Here is a 22923-nt window from a genome sequence, read left to right as displayed (position 1 = left end):
GATAGTTTTCCCAACAACAGCAAGGGATTGTGTACAGGGGCTAAATGATTGGGTTCGGCGTGAACAGGGATGGGATGATTTGATCTGATAGTAGTGTCCCCCTTGACTATAACGTGAGCATCAGCAACATTTAGAGGCTATTGTTCTAATGTGCAAGGAGGGATTTCTTCAACATTTTCTACGGGAAAAACATAAAAGTCAAGTTCGAACAATATGTACAACAAAATTTTATGGAGGAGAAAGAACATGACCTCTTGGATAATAATCCAGGTCAAAAGCCCGATCTGCTCATAAATTTATTTTGGGTTCATCTCTCCAGTGGAGTCTTTATTATGAGGATGATGTGGAGTCGCCAGGTGAAAGATCAACTTTGGAGTGTCTGATCTCTGTCCACCATCAAATATCAGAACTAAACTTTGAAAAAGCAGTTCTGAAGGTCTGGTTCTCTCAGTGGAGCTTTCTTACCTTCTTCGTGAAACTATCTGAAATTATCTGAGGAAAGTCCCCAGTGGAGTCGCCATTATTTTATCACTCAGGTTGTCCTTAAGCTCCGGAAAAGGATACGACCGAGGTAACCACAAACCAACTTTGGACTGCAGGTTCTAGCCAACCTGCAATCAGAGAGGGCTCTCTCTTTATGATTTAGCTTTGTTTGAAAAGGAATTTAGGCTAGGTCTCGAGTTCAGAGGGCTTTTGTTTTGTTTTTGGTGGGAAAATTGATTTTTCAGATAGAGAGGCAAAGCATAGTCTAAGGGTTTCGAACCATTGGGCGTGGAGTTGAGGAGAAAAACTACTGGTGCTTTTCCTTAATAACAATGAGGGAAAATGGAGCAAGATAGTTGGGCATGAAATAATGTTTCAGGTTAAAGGGATGGAAAGAAATGCTAAGTAATGAGAGGCAATTAAGAATCTTTCAATTATGCTTAACAGGGGAAGATAACAGGGTTCTACCTAGGGGAATTTAAGAATCCCTAGATAATTGGCAAACACAGGTGAATCAGGGTAAACATGAGCCAGAAGGAATTCATATTCATAACCAATTCAATCAGAAGAAAACATAAAGAAATAGTAGAAATTGAGCATAGAGAGTATTTAAACATATTCTAGGCTATTCTTTCTTCCTTCTACTTAGATAGTGGTAAACAATAAATAGAGGTAAGATGCACTTATTGCTTCAGGCTGCAGCACAAGAATTCCATCTTCATATTTCCGTAAACATTCATTCACAACAGACAATTTGCTTTCCAAGCTTTCGACAATCTTTGATTATGGAAAAACTTAGGTATACACAGCGAGTTTCTAGTGAACTTCTCAATTGACCAACACTTAAAACTATACAGAGGGTGGTATATATAGGGAAAAAACTATCTGCAAAGTTCCTTTATTACATCTTGACCTAATTAGGTCATAAAGAAAAATGACTAGTTAACCTAATTCTATCTAGAAATAAATGCAAAAGATATCTCGGGCTGTGCTCAGGGCCGCCGTATCAAAACTGAATAAATGATGTTATCCTTGGTGGCTTGCTACAGTGTTCTGAAATAAATGAGTATGGGTTTCTACACCTTCGCTGTCTGTATGCATTTAAAGCTTTAACTGTGATTTGAGGGCAAGGATGGGCTTACGCCTCCTGATTTGACTTTCTGGGGGGCCTCATCAATGTTCAAGTACCTCGAGCCCCTAAAAAATTTTGACTGATACTCTTTGGCTCTTCTTCTTCCTCTGATACTCTTTGGCATTAAATTGATGTTGTTTTGATGTGCCGTTGGTTTTATTCACAAATTAATGGCCGCTGCTCGGCCTTTGTTTCCTTCAAAATTGTTATCTGCTCCTTCCGGCAAGCTTCGCGAAGAAAAATGGGTCTTTCGGCGCCTTTCGGGCTTGCTGGGGGCTGCAGAATGAAAAGATTCCCTGAAGATTCCCATTCAGGCCCAAAAAATCTAGCGATGAGCGATTTGCGCAAATCACTCATCAAAAACTGCCTCAGAATCTGATTACGGGGCTCCGAAGTGCGATTTTTTCCCTTCGCGCCAAAAAAGTGCTGATGATGTCAGCATGACGTCAGCATGATGTGACATTGTACGAAGGGTGACGTGAGCATGACGTCAGCAGGATGACGTGGAGGGATGACGTCATCATGCACGGATGGTGATGTGGAAGGTACGGTGGCAGGGGTACGTGGCAGTGACGTGGCAGGAGGCCACGCAGGCAGATGACTCGACATGGTGACTGGGCAGGGGGGTGATGTCACTGGGCAGGCAGGTGATGCAGGCAGGGGCGGTTTCCGGTTTTGGACGCACCGCTTGTGGACAAAGGTGGTTTCCGGGGAGAAGGATCCGCCACGGCCCAATGCTTGACGCATGGCGAGAGGTACGGCGGCAATACCGCCCATCTCCCGGATGCTAAATCTCGGGTGTTTTGGAGATGGGACGGCCCGCCCACCGTCGAACTGCGGGGCGAAAGATCCAATGGTTGGCAGTAGACGTGAGGCGACAGCGGGTTAGTGGGCGGGGATATTCGTGGGAATATTCCCATTTAAATATAGCGCGCGGTGGGTTTAGACTTAGGAAATGGCGGGTTTATGGGTTTTTTTGAGCGCGGGTTAACAATTTATGCCCGAAACTTGGGGTAAAGGGATAAAAAGTGGGTTTTTTGAGGGTTTTTAGAGTTAGGGAAGAGGTTATTAATCTGACCAGGTGTCAGATTAATCCCTGCTATGACTCAGATGGGCTAAAAACAGCCCCAGATGGACCATTTTTTCCCGGACTTATGAAAATATGGCTATATTGCCAGGGAGGGAATATTTACATAGTGGTGTTTTATAAGTATAGTTTAATAGGGGAATGGGAAAAACTGATAGGGAGTTAATATAATAAAGTTAGTAGTTAATATGGAGATGAACAGAGGGCGGTAAGGTTAGGGACCTTAGGCTAAATTTGGGGAAAAGAACCTGTAGAGAAATGAAATCCTTGAGTAAAACAGATCTTTCACCAAGGCAATTGATATGGAGTATGATGAGACTAAGAGGCTCAAGCAGATCTTGACCTCTTTGGGGAGTTAGTAAGTGACTTTGGGGAATTAGAAGAAGGGGGAGTTAGTGATGTCCATCTCTGAGCTCTTCTGAATGCAAAATTGCCTGCACTATGATCTGAAAAGATAAACATTTTGAAACACAAAATTGATCATGAATCACCATTCTACAACCGCAACTACCTACCGAGCCTACTTCCTAACATTTTTTCTTCTTTTGATTTGGGTGCACTTAGACTTGCAGACCCATATTTACAATTTTTATTTTCTTTTTTCTGATTTCCTATCTAAATCTACACTTATTTCTTCCGGGGCCCAGATTAAATAGTTGGGTCCCTTTGATTCTCTACCTATCTACAAAATCTGACAAGATTAAACTGTTTTGACAGATATCATTCTCTATATTCTACAACAGGAAATTGAAACCTAGGGAGACCAAGATTGGACTGTTTGGACCTCCCTCTAAAACTCTCCAAAACTGGAACACAGCAGTGGCCTTTGAACTAGCACATTTCATGGCTTTTTCTTTGGTATGTTTTGGAAATATGGAACATAGCAGCTTGCAAAGTATGACATATTTGGCATGTAAAAATGTCAATCATGAAAAATGATACCCTGCTGCAACAGGAGGCTAACATCAACAACTTTAGAAATCTGATTATGTATTCTTCATCTATCATGGAACCCATCTTGAGCTCATATAATTCCTTGGCCTTTCCATCATAATATATCTTAGACATGTAGTTCTTCCTGAAGAGTCTTTCAAACTCATCCCAGATCAGATCCTCTTCTTTGATGACCCAAATAATGTTTAACATCTTCTGACTATATATTTCCCTTTCCATTGAGACTGAAGGTAGTTATACTGGATTTCATATTCTCTGTGTAATCATGCAATATGAAGGATTTCCTCATCGCAAGAAGCCACATTTCTACATCTTCTCATTTCATTATTTCCCCATCTAAAGTAGGAAGCTTGGTTTTCTTGAATGCTACTGGAAAGTATCTTTCTCCTTCCTCCTATAAGGATGTTGGTGATGATGATGATGATGTCTCTCGAAGCTAAAGCTAGAATAAAATACATGAGTGTTAGCCCTCCTCTTAGGTGTATCCAAGGATCTGGCACCTCTTATTGTATCATCCTCTTCAAATGTGTTCCTTCCTGGAGACCTGCTTCCATTTGCATCATTCGTATTTTCTTTCTATCTATCCACCTGACTGATGCCCAACTATCCTTGTTTCTGCAAATATGAAAATACCTAGATGGTGAATGAATTAACCTCAACTTGCTTTAATTTAGCTTTGCAAATCCTTTCATGTTTCGTGATCAGAGACTCATTACCTTCTTTGCATCTCACAATTTCTACCTTCAATCTTCTTAATGTATCTTCTAAACCACGAGAATATTGATCTCCATACTACTCAATTGATTTCTCCCAACCCACTAATGCTTCTTTCATCCTAAATGGGAGTCCTATGAACTATACTGAACTATTCTTCTCTTCATCTCTTGGTCCTCTATTTCCTACAACATTCCATTGTTAGCTAAGTAAAAACATAATCAAAATTATAAGTCAATGTATCTCAGGGTAGGCTATTGCATCTGCACAACCCAGTCTAGATTAACACGATACGACATCATAGCCATACCAAGTCATACATGGATATCATAACTATAAAAATAATTATTTAACATGCATGCATAATAAAATACAAACAACTATCATCCATGCATAAAAATCTACATGTACCTTAAGGTCTAATGTTGTAACCTCGCTGTGATACAATTCTATAACACACTACCCCACATTTACTCACTTTAATGTGTTGAGAGGGTAAATGATCCAGGTGGATATTAGTGGCCACCGGTCTATTCCACTTGGACACCCACGATTGCTTCTATCAGTTTTTCAATTTCCTTATTTTTAGCACAATTTACAATTTTTGGGAGTTTTCCATGTCCTAAACTTCCGAAGCCACTTTGAGGCCCTAAACAATGTTTTTTTGGGAAAACTGGAGCCAACATGGGGTATACATTGATCTGTGCACTCAAATGTTGTATTCCTCGGATAGATATTTCTAATGAGGTATTGTATGAATCAAATAGAGATCATATTCCAATGTTATGACCACATGTAGTTGATGTCCCAGTTTACCCAAACAGGGCCCATAGTTTGGCACTTCATCTCCTAGGGTTAGGATTTTGGATGTTTAGGGTTTTCCATTATTTCACAATAATAAATATGCTTTTTAGCCTCATTGTAACATAGTTAAAGGGCATGGAGCCGTCACGTCTCTTCTCAAAGATAACCTATCATCACCTGAGCTAGTCTTATTTTCATTTTGTTTGTAAGCATAGTTTAGTATTTGTTATTAATGAAATGAAGCATTCTTTCTACTACATCTTTGTATTTATGGTTATATTTAGAATTTTTTTCATTCCTGTTTAAATCCAAATTTGTGGCATCAGAGCGTCTACTCTTTCTTTGTTTTTATTTGCATGTCCCCAACGAGCTAGGGATATAAGGAGTTAGGGCTCGATCTAGTTGAACCTTCACAAGATCAACCTTGCAAACCTCGATGACCACCCATGGAGGAAGAAAAGAAAGACGAGGGAGCAGGAGGTCCTATCAAAATATTACTAGAGGAAGCCCTTGAGAAGCAAAGGAATGTGATGATGGAGTACTTTTCCTAGATCCTTCAACGGTTTCCCATCAGTGACACATCCACATCTAGTATCCACTCTCGAGGCACAACTCCTTCTAAGGTACAAGTGAGCTTTGACATTCCCATAGTTGACGGCCAAATAGATGGAAACACCATAGATAAATGGCTAAATATGTTAGAAGGATATATTTTTGTTCATGTTTTTTCCAAGTAGGAAAAAATTACTGTTTCTCTTCTCATAGTTGCTTCGCACATCAAGGAGTGGTGGAGAACCTACTGTAAGCAGAAGGATGAAAGTAATCACTCAATAATTTTAGCCAAACCCACTTGGAATTCATTTCGGGATGGCATCATGGAGCAGTACTACCCTGTCAGGAGTGTTACACTAAAAAATGTCACCATGACTATTTACAGTTAGTATGGCTCTATCAACAGTCATGCTATCCTCTTAGGCAAGTCTTATGCCTCTGCTCTCCATGTCAAACTCCAAAAAGAGAGAAAGTCTTTGTAAATGTATTTATCTCTGGGTACGCAGGTTCTCTCAACCTTACCTGCGGGTACGCATCCAATGTTCACAAAAACTGCGTCTTTGGACGCTCTGTATGTAAAGGGGCAGGTGCGTCCCCCTGTAAAGGTCAAAATGTGCAAGTTTCATCTTTAAAAAGTTACTTGTGGTCATTTCTAGAGTATTCTAGAAGGTTGTTCGACGTGTATTGAGCGCCTCTAGATGGTTCATGTACCCCTACCAAAGAGGAACTTATCCCATCAATAAGGGAGCTATCCCATCCAAAGAGGGGATTATCCCATTGATGGTGGACCTGATTAACTTCCTCTTGAGCACTATAAATACAGGCATTGGGCCAGAAGGAGGGGAGGTTGGAGGCTATACATTTCTAAGGGTGAATGATGCAGGAATTAGGACTCCCATTTAGAAGCTTGTGAGGAGAGATTGCCATCTTTACTTGTTCTATTTGGAAGTGGGTGAGCTTTGTCAAAGTAAAGGAGAACTCTTGATGGACCCTAGGAGGGACTTGCACAACACCAAGGCTCAGGTTGTATTTGTTCCTCTTGTTACCTATTAATGCAAATGAGTCCATTCTTCTCAATAACTTGTTATTTATGAGTTGTTTCATGTACTCCTTGGTCTATGTGTTAAATATGTTTTATTCTATGAGATTATCAAGTGCTATTTAATAGTTTGATTGTTAGTGGATGCAGGTTTCAAAGTGAAGGAGGAGCTCATCCGGATCGGCGAAGCTGGACTGCTACAACAGCGCTGGACTACAGGTAGGATCTAAACACTTGATTTCCCATATAGTAAATGCATGTTTAGAGAAGGATTGCTCTTGTTTGTCTTGTTTGTCACTAGAGAGTCTTAGGCTCCTAGGGAGGTTGGTTGTGTCCGCACAATCGACTCTTTCCGCCTGACAAATTGGCGACTCCGCTGGGGACTCCATTGATGTGATAGTCTTTTCCTTTGTAGGTAACTTTGCTCTGAGAAAAGTCATTTATTTTCTGGTTTTTGGCTCTATGACTTTGTTTTTGGGTGGGTTAGCTTAGGGTTAGATTCAATTTAGTTTTTCTTGAATTTTGCAGTAGGATGCACCCTCTGAGTGTTGCACAGTGCGTCCCTGCACGCACTGTCGCTGTGTGCACAGAGCGGGCCCGCACCTGGTTTAACTGGTTGCCTGCGTCCCCTGCTAAAATTTAAGAAAATTCCATTTTTTGCATTTTTTCTCTTAGGTTTTGCTTTTTCTTAGTTTTTACTGCCCAGATCCATTAGTCTCTTGTCAAAGATCTTCACTTGAACTTTTTTCGATAGCATTGAGTGTTTTAGTGGATTTCATAGAATTTTAAGCCCTAGGGTTTGATTTTTGAGTAGGTCTTGTAGTGACTTTGACGGTAGAAGTTGTCAAGCCTTAGATCTCTCTGGTTTTGTCAGCCTTCTTAGAAGTCAGACCTGTCATAAAGTCTACCTGTGAGAGCAACTTACCTTTGAGTTGTTTCTTTGGCAAATTTCGAAGTGCTTGTTGATTGAGTATTGAATTCCATTTTACAAAAAGAACAAAAAGATTTGAATTTTGTTTTGACTAGTCTTTTGATTCTGCATTGGCTGGTCCTTGACTTGATTTTGGTCAAGTAAAACATCTTAGAATCATCTTTGTAGGCTTTTGCCTCGTTAGGTTTGCTTAGAGTAAATTTCTTTTTGGCTTGCTTATGAGTCAAGTTTTCATAGATTTTATAGTTTTTAAGATTGATTTTCGTTAAAATAGATTTATATGCTTTATTAAAAAAGAGAAAATACAAAAACATCTCCTTTGAAAAGTTTTGTTTCAAGTAGCTTTGAAGAGTTTTGAAAGAAAAAGAGTTTTTCGTGCACGTAAAGAGTGGTTATGTTTGTATGCTTGAAAAGAAAAAGAGAATTGTTTCTTTGATTGTCTTTCCTAAGAAAGTTGTTTTCTATAAAATTTGCATCTCTCAACTCTCTTAGTTAAGAATTTCATTGAAAAAAGGAAAGTAGCGTAAATCATCTTAGGTGCATCTTTGTAGTGGTTTGAGTCGAGTCTACACACCATTGGTTTCACTTCCGCTACCTTTTGTCTTTAAGAAAAACCATAAAATTAACGCTTAAAGTAAAAACAACGTAGTAACTTTTATTTACTAGGGCTCTGAAACACCAATTTAGATCAGGCTAGTGTCTTGGAGTAGGTGAGTAATTAACTCTCCAAGACAACAAAACCAAACAAGTAGCTTATCTTGTGATAGAATAAATCCAATTGTCTCATTTGTACTCTGGGAAAGCTCCTCTTAAAGGAGAAGCACGAGCTCGTGTCCGAACCAGTGAGGGGATCAATCCCCCCTCGTTGGGAACGACGCCAGACACGCACGTATTACAAACGGTAAACCTCGGATTAACCATTGTCGAGGAGCCAGGGGTCACTTTTCGGTAAACCTTGGATTATTGTCAAGGAGCCGGCAAGGGGATTGAGCTTGATACTCTGCCCTTGCGTGCTGTCGGAGTGTAGACTGTTCCCCCAGGTGCATTTGTTGCGGTTGGTAACCTTAGTGACCATTATCTTTAGGATTCTACCGAGGTGACGGTGGAGGGAAGATCCCACTGTACCTGGAGCAGACGTCGGCTAGAATCACTTGGATTTTCCGGGGGCTCACTTCACTCGAGACGGTTAAAGTGGAGGAACTTGTGCCGGTCTATTCATTAAGCAGGTTGTCGGGGTAACTGTTCCACCCGCCACTTCTGTACTGAATCCGGCGATGTTGGGCTTCATCACCAACTAGCGCTTTTGGTCTGGAAGGCTACTGTTTGTGCTTGGTTTGATGCCCTAGATTCTTTAGGCGTGTGATTCAAATTTGTTTGGTTCTTTAGAGACTTTAGGTGGTTTGATTTGAAATTTTACTTTGTTTTCGTGTGTAGTAGTTAAAAGTTTTTAACTGTGGCGGAATTACCGAGACAGTCCCGTAGACTTCGGGGCCAATCTCCTGAAGTTGTTTATGTGGCTGAATTGTTGAGAAGATCCCGTAGACTTAGGGGATCACCTCCTCGAGACGACCCCAGTAATCTAGAAGGTTTAAAGGTCCTTGTAACTCCTCCTAGTGGCAGTAGAGTAGGTTCACCTGAAGAAGGAGAATCTTCCTTGGTAGTCCATTCAGATTACCAAGGCTTAGAGACAGGTTATAATCCTGAAGCTGTTACAGTTTCTGAGCTTGTTGGTAGTTTTTCGTCTGCTAGTGATACAGGCGAAGAACCTGAAATATCTGAACCTGTTACTCCGACTTCTAGTGTTCCAGATTCACCAAGAGTAGAACGAGTTATCACCGAAAATCTTCCTACTGGTCTGATTGCTATTGAAGAACTTGCTCCAGAGGAAGAAATAGGCGTCTCTAACCTTGAAGATCAACTTACTATTGAACTCAGGGAGCGTGAATCTATCTTTTACAGTCCTCCTAGAAGTACTACTTGGTACCTTTCGTTAACCAATTATTTAGACAACTCAGGGGTAGGTTTTTCTACACCTCGTACTCCTTTTCCACCTGGAGGTATTTATACTCCTGTAAATATGTCTGGTCAGTCGTCCGTGTTTACTCAAGCTCCTGAATCTTTCTTACATGGCGGTCCTTCTGTTCCCACTGGGTATCAATCACTTTCTGGTACCTTTGCGGGGGCATCTCCTCAACCCATTGATCATGGGTTATTAGCTGGAAACAGTGGTAATGTACCATTGGGTGTAGGTGACATTTACATGATGTCAGGTTCAGTTCCCGTTTCCCAACCTCAAGGTGGCCAATTACCGCCTGGGGGCAGCCTCAGTTAACGCCTGGGGGGCAACCTCAAGGTACACCATTCATGTCTGGGGGGCAACCTCAAGGTCAGTATGTACCTATGGTGCAATACATGCCTCAAGGTCAACCCCAGCCTCAATATGTACCCCAGGGTCAACCTCAGTATCAATATCAACCTCAAGGATGGCAACCTCAAGGGTATCAACCCCAAGGGTATCAACCTCAAGGTCAAGGTCAACCCCAGTATCTGTATTTACCTCAAGGTTATCAACCTCAAGGTCAATACTCAAGTCAAGGTTATCAACCACCTCAAGGTCAATCATATGTTCAAGGTATGGGAACTGCACCTTATAATTATCAATCCTATCCTCAATCCGGTTATGGATCTCAGTATCCTCAACCTGTTACAGGTCAATACCCTGGAATGTTAGTGTGGGATCCATCACAGGGTCAACAGGTGTTGCAGCCAAGTTTACAGTTGGTACCTCAAGCTGGACAACCCGTAGTTTCTGGTCCACCCCAGCAACCGCAACCTGTCCAGTCAAATGTTCAAACTTCTGTAACTTCGGTAGTTACTCAGCCGCCAATTGCACCTAGTACTCCATCTCAAACGGCTGCTGCAACTACCGCTACATCTGCCACACTTACTTCTGGAGTATCGACGGCTCCGGTTTCTACTGTCTCTGTAACCACTCCTCAGACATCTTTACCGTTGTCTGGATCTACGATTCAAACCACGGTCCAGATGCCTACAGGTCAGCCTGGTATAAGTACGGTTGTCACTACTCAACCTCAATTTGTTCATCAACCGTACCAGGGACAGTACCAACCTGGGCAAGCTGTCCAACAGCCAGTTTACCAGTATCAACCGTATCCTGGGTACACTTATCAACAACCTCAACAACCCCAGTACGGTCCGGTTAATCCTGGTTTTCCAGGAGGATATAATATCCCTAATGCGACTCCTGTTCCTAGTTATCCTGGATATCCTCCTCCTGGGACTGGTCTTGTGACCCAGAGTTTTAGAGATCCTAACCGGCAGTTACCGTTTATCGCAACTTTGGATTTACCAGACTTGACGCGCCTAACGAACGATCCAATTCAATATCTTCCGTTCTGGCCGCCAATGCCAAATAAGTTGCCCAGCGATATACCCAAGTTCGAAGGTAAGTCTGGAGAGGATCCGTCCAATCATGTGATGACTTACCACCTCTGGTGTGCTTCAAATTCTATCTCGGATGATTCGATCCGCTTACGTCTTTTCCAGCGTACACTCATTGGTCTCGCGGCCAAGTGGTACATTGAGTTACCACGGGCCTCTTTTTACAATTTTAGCCAGTTAGCTACCTCGTTCTTAACTCACTTTCAGTTGCCGGTCAGATACGATAACGGCACGGAGTTATTAACTTCACTAAAACAATCAACGTCCACGTATATTTCTGATCACATTCATGAGTGGAGACGTCGAAGAAGGCTAGTGAAAGTTTTTATCCCGGACCAAATCTTAGCTGAATGGTTTGTTAAATCATTATTACCGAAGATTACTGAAGATGTAGCTAAGGCCGGAGTAGTTACTGAGGAGCAAGTCATTGCTCAGGCGCAATACCTTGACTTAGTTTATACTCAGTCGGGTACGTTACACGAGAAGATTCCAGATCTTCCAAAGTCGAATCAAATCGCTGCTGCTCCTTCGGGATCTCATGCCGCTGATGGTATGATTGGTATCGTGAATACAAAGAGCAAGAAGAAGTCTTCCAAGGCTTCAACTACTCCTATTATCACTTTGCCTGATTCCCCGACAGGAGAGTCTTCTCCTGAACTTTCCGCCGATATTCACGCTGTAGAGTCATCTACGGCCAAATCAAAAAACGGTGGAAAGAAGAAAGGAAAGAAGAAGGCTAAAGCAGACAAGGCTCCGAAGGAGAAAACGGAAAAGTCGGAAACCAATGACGAAAAGCGCAAACCTCGATATCCTTGTCTTATTTGTGAAGAGGATCATTTTACGAGAGATTGCCCTCATCGGGCCGAGGTTGTGAAAATAGTCAAAGGTTCTCCCACTCCTGCTGTGTTAAAAGATCCATTTCCAAAGCAGGAAAGTAAGATGATAGGTTCTTCCTCGACTGCCAGTGAAGAACCCATTTTGATGATGTCTCATGTGAGGATTGCGACTCGATCGCAAGATTATGGTAGTAAGGCTCCTGTTGATGGTAAGGAAGCAGAATCTTCTCATTCTAACCCATCAACCTCAGCTCCTGGTTCCGATCCACTACAGATCGAAAAACCTAACCCGGACTTAGTAATCAAACCGCCCGCCAAGGGTGTACTTCGAAGGTCTGCTTTCAATCCACATGCGAGAGCGGCCCAGAATTACAACATTGTTGAGGACTTAGCTGTTTCACCCTCAGCAATGTCGGCTTTAGAAGTGCTGCAATCATGCCCAGCACAACGAAAATTACTTTTGTCGGCTATCGGAGCTGTTGATGTTCAGGACCCGAATCTGATAATCTTCGATCTAGAAAATAGTACACCGCGTCTACCCCATCAAATGGCTTTCCAAATTCCAGTGATAGTAAAAAACAGGCCTATTCATCGGACTGTGATTGATGAGGGAGCTTCTACGTGTATTATGTCGATTCAATGTTGGAGATCGCTTGGTTCTCCTTCGTTGAACCAATCCCCGACCATCCTTAAGGCCTTTGATGGCCGTGGGTTCCGTCCGTTTGGTATTCTACAGGAATTGCCTATAGGGGTAGAAGGTAAAACCGTTAGTCTGGATGTGGAGGTGGTTGATGCCCCTCTAGACTACAACCTTCTTTTGGGTCGAAGTTGGTCATATGCTATGACAGCGGTCGTTTCATCGGTCTTCAGAGTAATTAAATTTCCACATAACGGTAAGATCGTGACTATTGATCAGCTGACATACTTTTCATCCGACCCAGCCTCTTCAGAGAGTATCCAGCATGTCGGTAAGACGACAATCCCTTATAGGGACGTTGGCGTAGGTTTAGTTAAAGATTCCGGTTTACTGGGAACTTTTCCTTTCCCTCCAATCAACGCAGACCCTTCATTTGCATCAATTCATATGATTACATCAGAAAACATTATTTATGATGATCCTTGGATCGTCCCATCTGAATCTGAGATAGACTCATTCGGTGATGCTATGCCTTTGAGTCCATATGAAATTGCTTATGAAGCTGTCATGTCTTTTACCGACTCGCGTTCAACCGAAATCGACCAAATGAATGTGGTCAGTGAAGAATCACTTTTCACATCAACCTTAGAACGGATAGCGTTTCCCGAAGTCGTGTCATCTGACGAACAACTTCGCGAAATCCTAAGTGTAGACGATCTACCATGGGAAGATCTCCATCACAGATCTTCGTTTTTACCTAAGGATGATGCTTTTGAAAATGATTTTTCATCTATCTTTACCGCTGAATATGTCAAAGACGCTCAGAATCCAACGAAACATTCTGATTCAGAGTTGAATTTAGGGAATATTTCTCGTACTATTCCCATTGATATTTCAGTGAAGCCCGGAATTGAGGAGAACATTCATATAGGTGCCTCATGTACAGAAGATGAAATCCAAACTTACAAGGCCCTATTCCAAGAATTCCGCGATGTGTTTGCCTGGTCTTACGAGGAAATGCCGGGAATCGACCCTGCCATTGTTGTTCATGAAATAAAAACCTACCCGGATGCTAAACCCGTCCGGCAACGGTTGCGTCAGATTCACCCTCGGAAAGCGGCTGCGATTAAAGCAGAAGTCGAAAAGCTGTTGAAAGCAGGTTTCATTTATCCGATCCCGTTAACGGATTGGGTATCGAATATTGTTCCGGTCAACAAGAAACAAGGAACAATAAGAATCTGTATCGACTATAGGGATATAAATCGAGCTTGTCCAAAAGACAACTATCCTACGCCTTATATCGATCAAATTATTGATGATTGTGCCGGAAGTGAAATGTTTTCCTTCATGGATGGTTTTTCGGGCTATAATCAAATCAATATTCTACCTGCCGACCAACCAAAAACGGCATTCATTTGTCCATGGGGGACATTTGCTTATTGCAAATTACCTTTTGGGCTTAAGAATGCCGGGGCCACTTTTCAACGGGCGATGTCTTATGCATTTCATGACATCAAGCACATTGTGCAACCGTATCTCGATGATTTGCCTGCTCATTCTTTACATCGAGCTGATCACCTTGTCCACTTACGAGCAATCTTTATGAGGTGTAGGCATTATCGAATTCGGTTGAATCCCCACAAGTGTGTTTTCTGTATAGAGACGGGTCGATTGCTGGGATTTGTTGTTTCAAAAGCCGGCATTCGCGTCGATCCCTCGAAGGTCGAAGCTATCATCAAATTGCCTCCTCCTTCGAGTTTGCGCCAACTCCAAAGTTTGCAAGGGAAAGCGAACTTTTTACGCCGATTCATTCCAAACTACGCCGAGGTCACTAAAGGTTTTACACGGTTGTTGAAACAGAACGCTCAATTCTTTTGGGACGAGATTGCCCAACAATCTTTTGATGCACTTAAACACGCGTTGACCCATGCACCGTTGTTGCATCCTCCCAACTACAACCAGGACTACTTCTTATACCTCGCAGCTTCGCATTCCACCATTGGAATGGTGTTAGTTCAAGAAGATGAATTCGGAGCGGAACATGTGATATATTATCTTAGTAGGACCTTAAATCCCACTGAGCTAAAATATTCGCATGTGGAGAAATTGGCCCTGGCAGCCGTTCAAGCTGTCCAGCGTTTTCGTCACTACATTCTTCTCCGTAAAACTACAGTTATTTCGGATTGCAACCCTATGATTTATATTTTGACAAAACAACTGCTAGGGGGCAAGTACTCTAAATGGATCGTTATCCTGCAAGAGTTCGACTTGGAGTTCGAGAAGTCCAAGTCTAAGAAATCCTTAGTTTTTGCGGAATTGATGTGTGATTTCCCGCGTGCTGACACAGAGACTGTGGCAGAGGAGTCCATTGCGGACGAATCTTTGTTTCTTATCAGTACTTTAGATCCGTGGTACGGGGATATAATCATCTATCTCCAAACCCAAACCTTTCGGCCTGAAGCTTCAAAGTCGGAACGTCGAAAAATTCGGTTTCAATCCCAGCAATACAAGATTATTGGAGATACACTTTATCGCCGGGGGGCAGACTTAGTTTTTCGACGTTGTTTAACTCACGAAGAGGCTGAGAGGGTTTTGAATGATTGTCACTCTGGAGCATGTGGCGGTCATATGTCTGGGTATGCCACAGCTCAGAAGGTGTTGCGCGCTGGCTACTTCTGGCCATCTATGTTTAAAGATTGTATCATTGCAGTCCGGAAGTGCCACAACTGTCAAGTGTTTGATCGCAAGATGCGCGCACCACCTGCTCCTCTCCACCCTATAATTGCCGTTGGTCCATTCGCCAAATGGGGTATCGATTTTATTACTTGTAACCCTCACTCGGCCGGGGGGCATGCGTATATCATCCTCGCGGTTGATTATTTTACTAAATGGGCCGAGGCGATGCCTACATTCGACGCAAGCGGCAAAACAGCTGCAGTTTTCGTATTCAATCATATTATAACTAGGTTTGGTGTCCCACAAGCAATCATTACTGACCATGGGAGCCATTTTCGAAACATCATGATGACTGAGCTTACAAGCCAGCTTGGTTTGCGCCACGATAGCTCTACTCCTTATTATCCGCAAGCCAACGGTTTGGTTGAGTCTATCAACAAAGTTCTGGTTATCATGATCCGACGAACCATTGGTATTCATCGGTCGAATTGGCACAACATGTTATTTTCAGCGCTATGGGCATACCGAACCTCAGTGAAAACTTCAACAGGGTTCACTCCTTTCCAGCTAGTTTATGGCTTGGAAGCTGTGTTACCCATTGAATGCGAAATCCCATCACTTCAAATGGCTGTCGAATTACTTCCAGCTACTTCCGAAGAGGAGAAACGTTTATTATACTTAGCTAAATTAGATGAGACTCGACGTGACGCTGCATTGGCAATCGAGACTCACGCGAAGCGAATGAAAGCTCAGTATGATAGAAATGTGACCCCTCGAAGTTTTTCGGAGGGAGACCTAGTGCTATTATATGATCAAGCTAACGATAAGCTAGGTGCTGGAAAATTCGTTCCTATGTGGCATGGACCCTACATTGTAAAGCGAAAGCTAGCAAAAGGGGCTTATGAGCTGGTAGATTTTGATGGGGACTCTTTGGGTAAACCCAGAAATGGACTTTACCTAAAGAGGTATTATGCTTAAATGGTGGGTATGGAGAATTTTTAGTTAGGTTAGGTTTTCTTTCTAGCTAGTATGTTTGTTAGTTTAGTCAGTGTGCTTAGCTTAGAGAGTGTGTTTTTCGTCGTTATTCTGGCTTATCTTGGTTTTACTCTTGATATTGCAGATGTCGACGCCTCTCCAAACATACATTGGATTTGCTGATGGTGCTTGTCGTAGTACACGGAATATCTCTTCCGCAGCTTGGGTTATCTATTCGCCCTCTGACGAGTTAGTTTCTATGCATGGGGTAAGCCTCGGTCAAACAACGAACAACATTGCAGAATACAGTGCAGTGGTTGAATTATTATCCGAATCTATTTCATTTGGAATTCGACGTTTGATAGTGAGGTTAGATTCTGAACTTGTTGTATTACAGCTTAATAGAGTATATGCCATTAGAAATCCTGTGTTATTAAGGTTGTTTTTGAGAGTGCGTCTCTTGGAACGTGAATTTGATTACATTGAATATCAGCATATTCCAAGGTCTTTAAATACATTAGCAGATGCAATTGCTTCTCGAATGTTGGACAGACATTTACGATAATCATGCAAGTAAATTTAAAAACATTTCATCACATATGTTAAACAAGATAAGCCGGTAATAGTGATATATATATAGATAGGAGTGTGTCAAAAAATATACATCGTCTTCGATCATAGGTTGAAAAACACCTTATGATCGGCAAAATGATAAGTACAAAAAGTCAAAAATGTCACATGTGTCTACAAAAGTGACTAGCCAATCACTGGTGGTGCTCCCTATACGACACCACTGCACGGGCTACCTTACACAAAAATCTCCTAAACGGTCCAGGGACTGCGACTACATAGCGCTGAAGTCTGATAGGAATATCATCTATGGTAGTCTCAGGTATATCCACCGTCAGACGCTCTAGATCCTGCTCCAACTCAGCTAGTGACTCTGCAGCCGCGTCCTGTGGGGCCGGTACCGGTGCAACTGGATGTCTCCTCTCAAAAGGCCGGAGGTTGGCTGGGCGCTGTGGACCAACATCTGCATTTTGAAAATTTTTACTGTCAGTTTTGAGACGATATATATAAAAAACAAAAAAAAAAATACATAATTTGAAAACTTGTGAAAAATAAAGTACCTCTGTCATCCCATTGTTCTCCCTGTGGAAGAACCATGTCCGGATCACCTCGAAAATCTACTCCGGCATACGGAAAGTCCTGGATCGAAAAAACCTGGTCCTCTAACCAGTGAAAATAACTATCAGGGAATCGAACAACCGCCGCGCCCTCGTCAGGATGCCGGGCCATCACCGTAACCCATCGTATCAGCTTTGGCTCCCGAGGACCCAAGATATCAACAGTGAGTTGCTGAGGGATCAGCATCGGAACTCTCTCTAAGGCAAAGCTCACAACTAGAGGCCCATATCCAAAGGTCTTTAGTTGTCCGTTCTTTGCCCTAGTCAGTTGGCCCTTCATATTGGCCGACACAGCATCACACCAGTTGAAAATGGTGCCTTGGAAACAGTCAATCGCCATCCGCATTTGGGACCCGGTGGCAATATGTAAAGCGGCTGCACCGCAAATTCTGGTAACCGTGAAAGCTATAACCTTGAGTTCACGCAGAGAGATGTGTTTGATTTCCACGCCTTTCGCATGGTGTGCATTGGGTGTGCACCAATCTGCCCGGAGACTAGCAAGGGATTGGCCACCCGGCCTAGTCCCGGCTAGATTGAGTTGCTCGCCCCTATTTGGCAAGCCAGTGAGAAAGTATATATCAGAGGGCTCTATCTCGAGCTGGTGCCCTCCGATGTAAAAGCATTGCTCATTAATGTTCCATCTCTCAACCAGCCACTCCAAGAATCTCACCTGAGCCCTCATGCCAGGTATGGCCCAGTATTTATATAGTCCGCATGCTTTTAGGGCATCAATGGAAGGTTGATGATTAATTGCGGCTAAATCAACATCCTCGTGCTCTCTTTCTCTCCAATCCAACATGGTGAGTGCCCTACACACCAAGAAACAAAGATTAAAATTGATTTGGGAAATTTTAAATGGTTGTTTGTGGAGTTTGGGGTTTCAAATTCCGCTTTTTGCGGGGGGTGCACCCCGCGTTCAGGACACAGAGCGTCAGGACGCAGCTGGCCTGAAGGTGGGCTGCGTACCCCGACCTTTTTCCTGTGTGAAAAAAGTCGGGGGACGCAGGTTACCCTTAGGGCACCTGCGTACCCCGCAAAGCGATTTTTGAAACCCAAAACCCCCCAAAAATCAAAACTAAAACTTAAAACAATCTTTTAATCGGATGAAATTGAAGAGGAGGATGTTGTAAAATACCTGGAAGAGACGACATTCGATTCTGACGGTCGGATTCTCCGCAGCGACCACGGGAAGTTTCTTGCCAAAAGCCCTTTTTTCAATGGTAAAAAGTCTTTTTATAGGTTTTTTGGATGAATGAATGCTAGGTTTGTTCATTTTTCACCATGGAAGGATATTTTTCAATGTATTTTTTGCCTATCTTAAACAAGTATGAGTAATGTGTCGTTTTTGTGCAGGACAAAGGGATTTAGAGGGAAAATTGTCATTTTTCACGAACCAAAATATCAGAGTCATCTTTTAAGCCCTTTTCTGACTCCTAAAATATGAAAAGATTGCCGAGCGTTTCTTTTACACTCGTTAAAACGGAATTAAAAGACGGTCCCCTTATAGCTCTTTTCTGACCGTAAAATCAGGAAAAGATTGCCGGGTTTTTGTCGTTTCAAACTCGATATGGAAATAAAACGACGTGTCCTTGATCACTTTTTACTTTTCAGGTCAGTGGCACTAATTATGAAAGTACTCCTTGGTCGCAAGATCAAGCGGTTCCCCCAGGTATTATTTTATACTTTTTCGGGCTTGAGAGACACAAATCTACGAAAAAGTTCAACTTGGAGTCTTCTTAAGTTTTTCAGACTCTCTAAAATTGAAAAACGTCGAGTTTCTCCTATACTGGACTCGTTAAAAATTTCACAGTAAAGGACCTGTTCAATTACAAACAGGAACGAACCACTCCTTCCTAGGGTTCGAATCAAAACTAGGTTGGACTCATCCGAAGGATGAGCTTATAATCAAGCATATGTTATCCTCCTTAAGCTTGTTAAAAATAAAGAGGTACTTGCTAGAAATGGTGGGGGAAAAGAGAGAAGAATGAGCCTATTTGTTATCTTTTGTCTCAGAAGAAAATTTATTACCACTCTTGAACACGACACTTTTCATTCACCTGGGTTGGGAAATCTTTCACCTCACATTTGATCAAACCACTTTGAAAGTCTTCAGTTGGGTTCCGGGCATTAACTTTGAGTTATTCATCACCAAACCATCTGTCATGTCATTATGAGTTCAAGAGGTCTGCAAGCAAAACTTTCATCTGCAAAATACTTATCATCCATTTGACCATCCCTGAGTCAGTCCTTACAGCAACATTTCTTCAACTTGAACAATGATTTCGTGTTGCGGTCTTGCCTGCAACGGGTCACTTTCTATCGACATCAGCACATTATCTAGAGAGATGACTTAGAAATCGTCAGTACCTTGAAGTCTGCATGCATCAATGGCAGGTTTCTCGCCTTTGACGTCAGGTTACATCATTGACTTTCGATCAAAGGATTCCGTGAAATGTTCGACATCAACTCATTCATTCACATCTCATGGATTGTACTGGGTACTTTGAGAACCATTGACATTACTGGTGGTTTCTCTCACACTTGTTAACGGTTTACATCATTGACTGGTAATCAAGTGGTTTCTACCATGTTCGACATCAGCTCATTTATTCGCATGGATAGAATCGTACCAATTCGGGAAGTAGAAATGAAGACCCTGGATCTAGTTTCCACCATCCAAGCTGTGAGGAGTTTTGTATTCATTATCTAAAGTAGACTAATCATAAACAGATGGCTGCGCCCATACTGTGTCTACAAAAGTCTATGATTATGATGTACTACAAGATCATTCCTGTATCAGAGTAGTTAGTCTGTTAGTTAAAGTTTTAATCTGAGTATGGGAATGCCTACCTCAGTGATGATATAATCTTATACATGTATTTTGTGTTGAAAATTGCAGGTTCTGACCAGGCTCTTCACGAGATAATCCTTGAAATGATAAATCGCTTCACCCTTCCTAGATGATATAAAACCCTAATCTATTTTAGGCTTTGCACTTTAGGGGGCAATCTGTTACACTAAAAAATGTCACCATGACTATTTACAGTTAGTATGGCTCTATCAACAGTCATGCTATCCTCTTAGGCAAGTCTTATGCCTCTGCTCTCCATGTCAAACTCCAAAAAGAGAGAAAGTCTTTGTAAATGTATTTATCTCTGGGTACGCAGGTTCTCTCAACCTTACCTGCGGGTACGCATCCAATGTTCACAAAAACTGCGTCTTTGGACGCTCTGTATGTAAAGGGGCAGGTGCGTCCCCCTGTAAAGGTCAAAATGCGCAAGTTTCATCTTTAAAAAGTTACTTGTGGTCATTTCTAGAGTATTCTAGAAGGTTGTTCGACGTGTATTGAGCGCCTCCAGATGGTTCATGTACCCCTACCAAAGAGGAACTTATCCCATCAATAAGGGAGCTATCCCATCCAAAGAGGGGATTATCCCATTGATGGTGGACCTGATTAACTTCCTCTTGATCACTATAAATACAGGCATTGGGCCAGAAGGAGGGGAGGTTGGAAGCTATACATTTCTAAGGGTAAATGCTGCAGGAATTAGGACTCCCATTTAGAAGCTTGTGAGGAGAGATTGCCATCTTTACTTGTTCTATTTGGAAGTGGGTGAGCTTTGTCAAAGTAAAGGAGAACTCTTGATGGACCCTGGGAGGGACTTGCACAACACCAAGGCTCAGGTTGTATTTGTTCCTTTTGTTACCTATTAATGCAAATGAGTCCATTCTTCTTAATAACTTGTTATTTATGAGTTGTTTCATGTACTCCTTGGTCTATGTGTTAAATATGTTTTATTCTATGAGATTATCAAGTGCTATTTAATCGTTTGATTGTTAGTGGATGCAGGTTTCAAAGTGAAGGAGGAGCTCATCCGGATCGGCGGAGCTGGACTGCTACAACAACGCTGGACTACAGGTAGGATCTAAACACTTGATTTCCCATATAGTAAATGCATGTTTAGAGAAGGATTTCTCTTGTTTGTCTTGTTTGTCACTAGAGAGTCTTAGGCTCCTAGGGAGGTTGGTTGTGTCCGCACAATCGACTCTTTCCACCTGACAAGGAGTTATGAGGATAAATACATAAAGTCAACCATGATGTGGTAGGGAAGGGACCAAGACATGCCGGAGTTTACCAATGTTTTTCATACCCTTTGCATGAAGTTGGGTATCAAGGATTCTGAGAAACATTTGATACTCAAGTGGCATGACTACCTACATAGGCACATCCCAGATGAGATAGAGTTCTTGTACATCTTCTCACTTGGTATGGTGGATCGATACACTGTCAAGATAGAGAAAAAGTTAACAGAAAAAAAAAAAAAAAGCCTTTGGATCTGTGAATCTAAAGTAAGGGAAAGGTGTCCCCAAACCACAGAACAAATGACAAAGCCAAGGCAGGGCAGTCTAGGACAACCTGCGAAAGCCACAAGAAAATAACAACACCGTGAAGCAAAACAAGGATATTGGAAAGTGGTGTTAATTCCATAAGAGCTCCACTCACAGTGCAAGTGAGTGTTGAGACCAACAGTCACTGGTGGCCAAGCTAAAGGCTTCTCAATCAGATGCCTATTTTGACTTTGAGTCAAAACCTAACAAGGGGAATGAAAAAGGGAAGTAGATTATTGATGTGGATACCAACACCACCATTGCCACCACGAATATCCAGAAACTGGAACCCAAAGATCCAGAGGAGGAGGAGCACCTTTTCCACTCCCAAATGTGGGTAAAGGGTTCCCCACTACAGTTTATTGTCAATAGTGAGAGCCAAATAACCTCATTTCAGCAGAGCTCATGAAGCAGTTGGGCTTAACAACCACAACACACCCACAACCATACACCATCAAGTTGCTTCACCATGGATGAGATCTTCGCGTCAACTAGCAGTGCCACCTTCCATACAGTATCAAGCCCTTCACGGATGAGGTATTATGTTACGTTTCCCCTGTCGATCTTTGTGAAGTATTATTAGGCCAACCATACTTGTGGAAGCGACATGATGTGTATGAGTCAAGGCCTTAGGTTGTTAGTGTTACCTTGTGAAATAATTTGTAAAGGATACGAGAGGTAGCACTGCTTACTACCATCTCTTTGGTTACTTCGAAAAAATATAGTAAGCTCATTCCCGAACCCAAGAAATTTGTTTTCCTCATGATATGCCCTTAGAGAAAGAAGTAGACAGTGGCCACGATGTCTATAGATGGCCCCCCCACACGACAAGAACATATGGACAAGGTCGTGGAGGAGTACAAGGACATATTCACCTCCCCAGCAAAAGTGCCTCTGCACTATTAGGTCAAGCACTACATGTTGGGTCCCTATAATACTAGTGATTACCCCATTAATATTGTAGTTATACCCCTTATTTATATTTTTGTGCCCCTATTACCCCCCATATTGTTATTTATGTGCCCCATAGAAGCCCCCTATTGTTATTTGTGTGGCTTTATATTA

This window comes from Pinus tabuliformis, chromosome 6 (genome assembly GCF_031772625.1).
Source record: "Pinus tabuliformis cultivar Carrire ecotype Pingquan chromosome 6, CPIR1, whole genome shotgun sequence".
In the NCBI taxonomy this organism is placed as follows: domain Eukaryota; kingdom Viridiplantae; phylum Streptophyta; class Pinopsida; order Pinales; family Pinaceae; genus Pinus; species Pinus tabuliformis.
Note: the sequence above shows the minus strand (reverse complement) of the source record.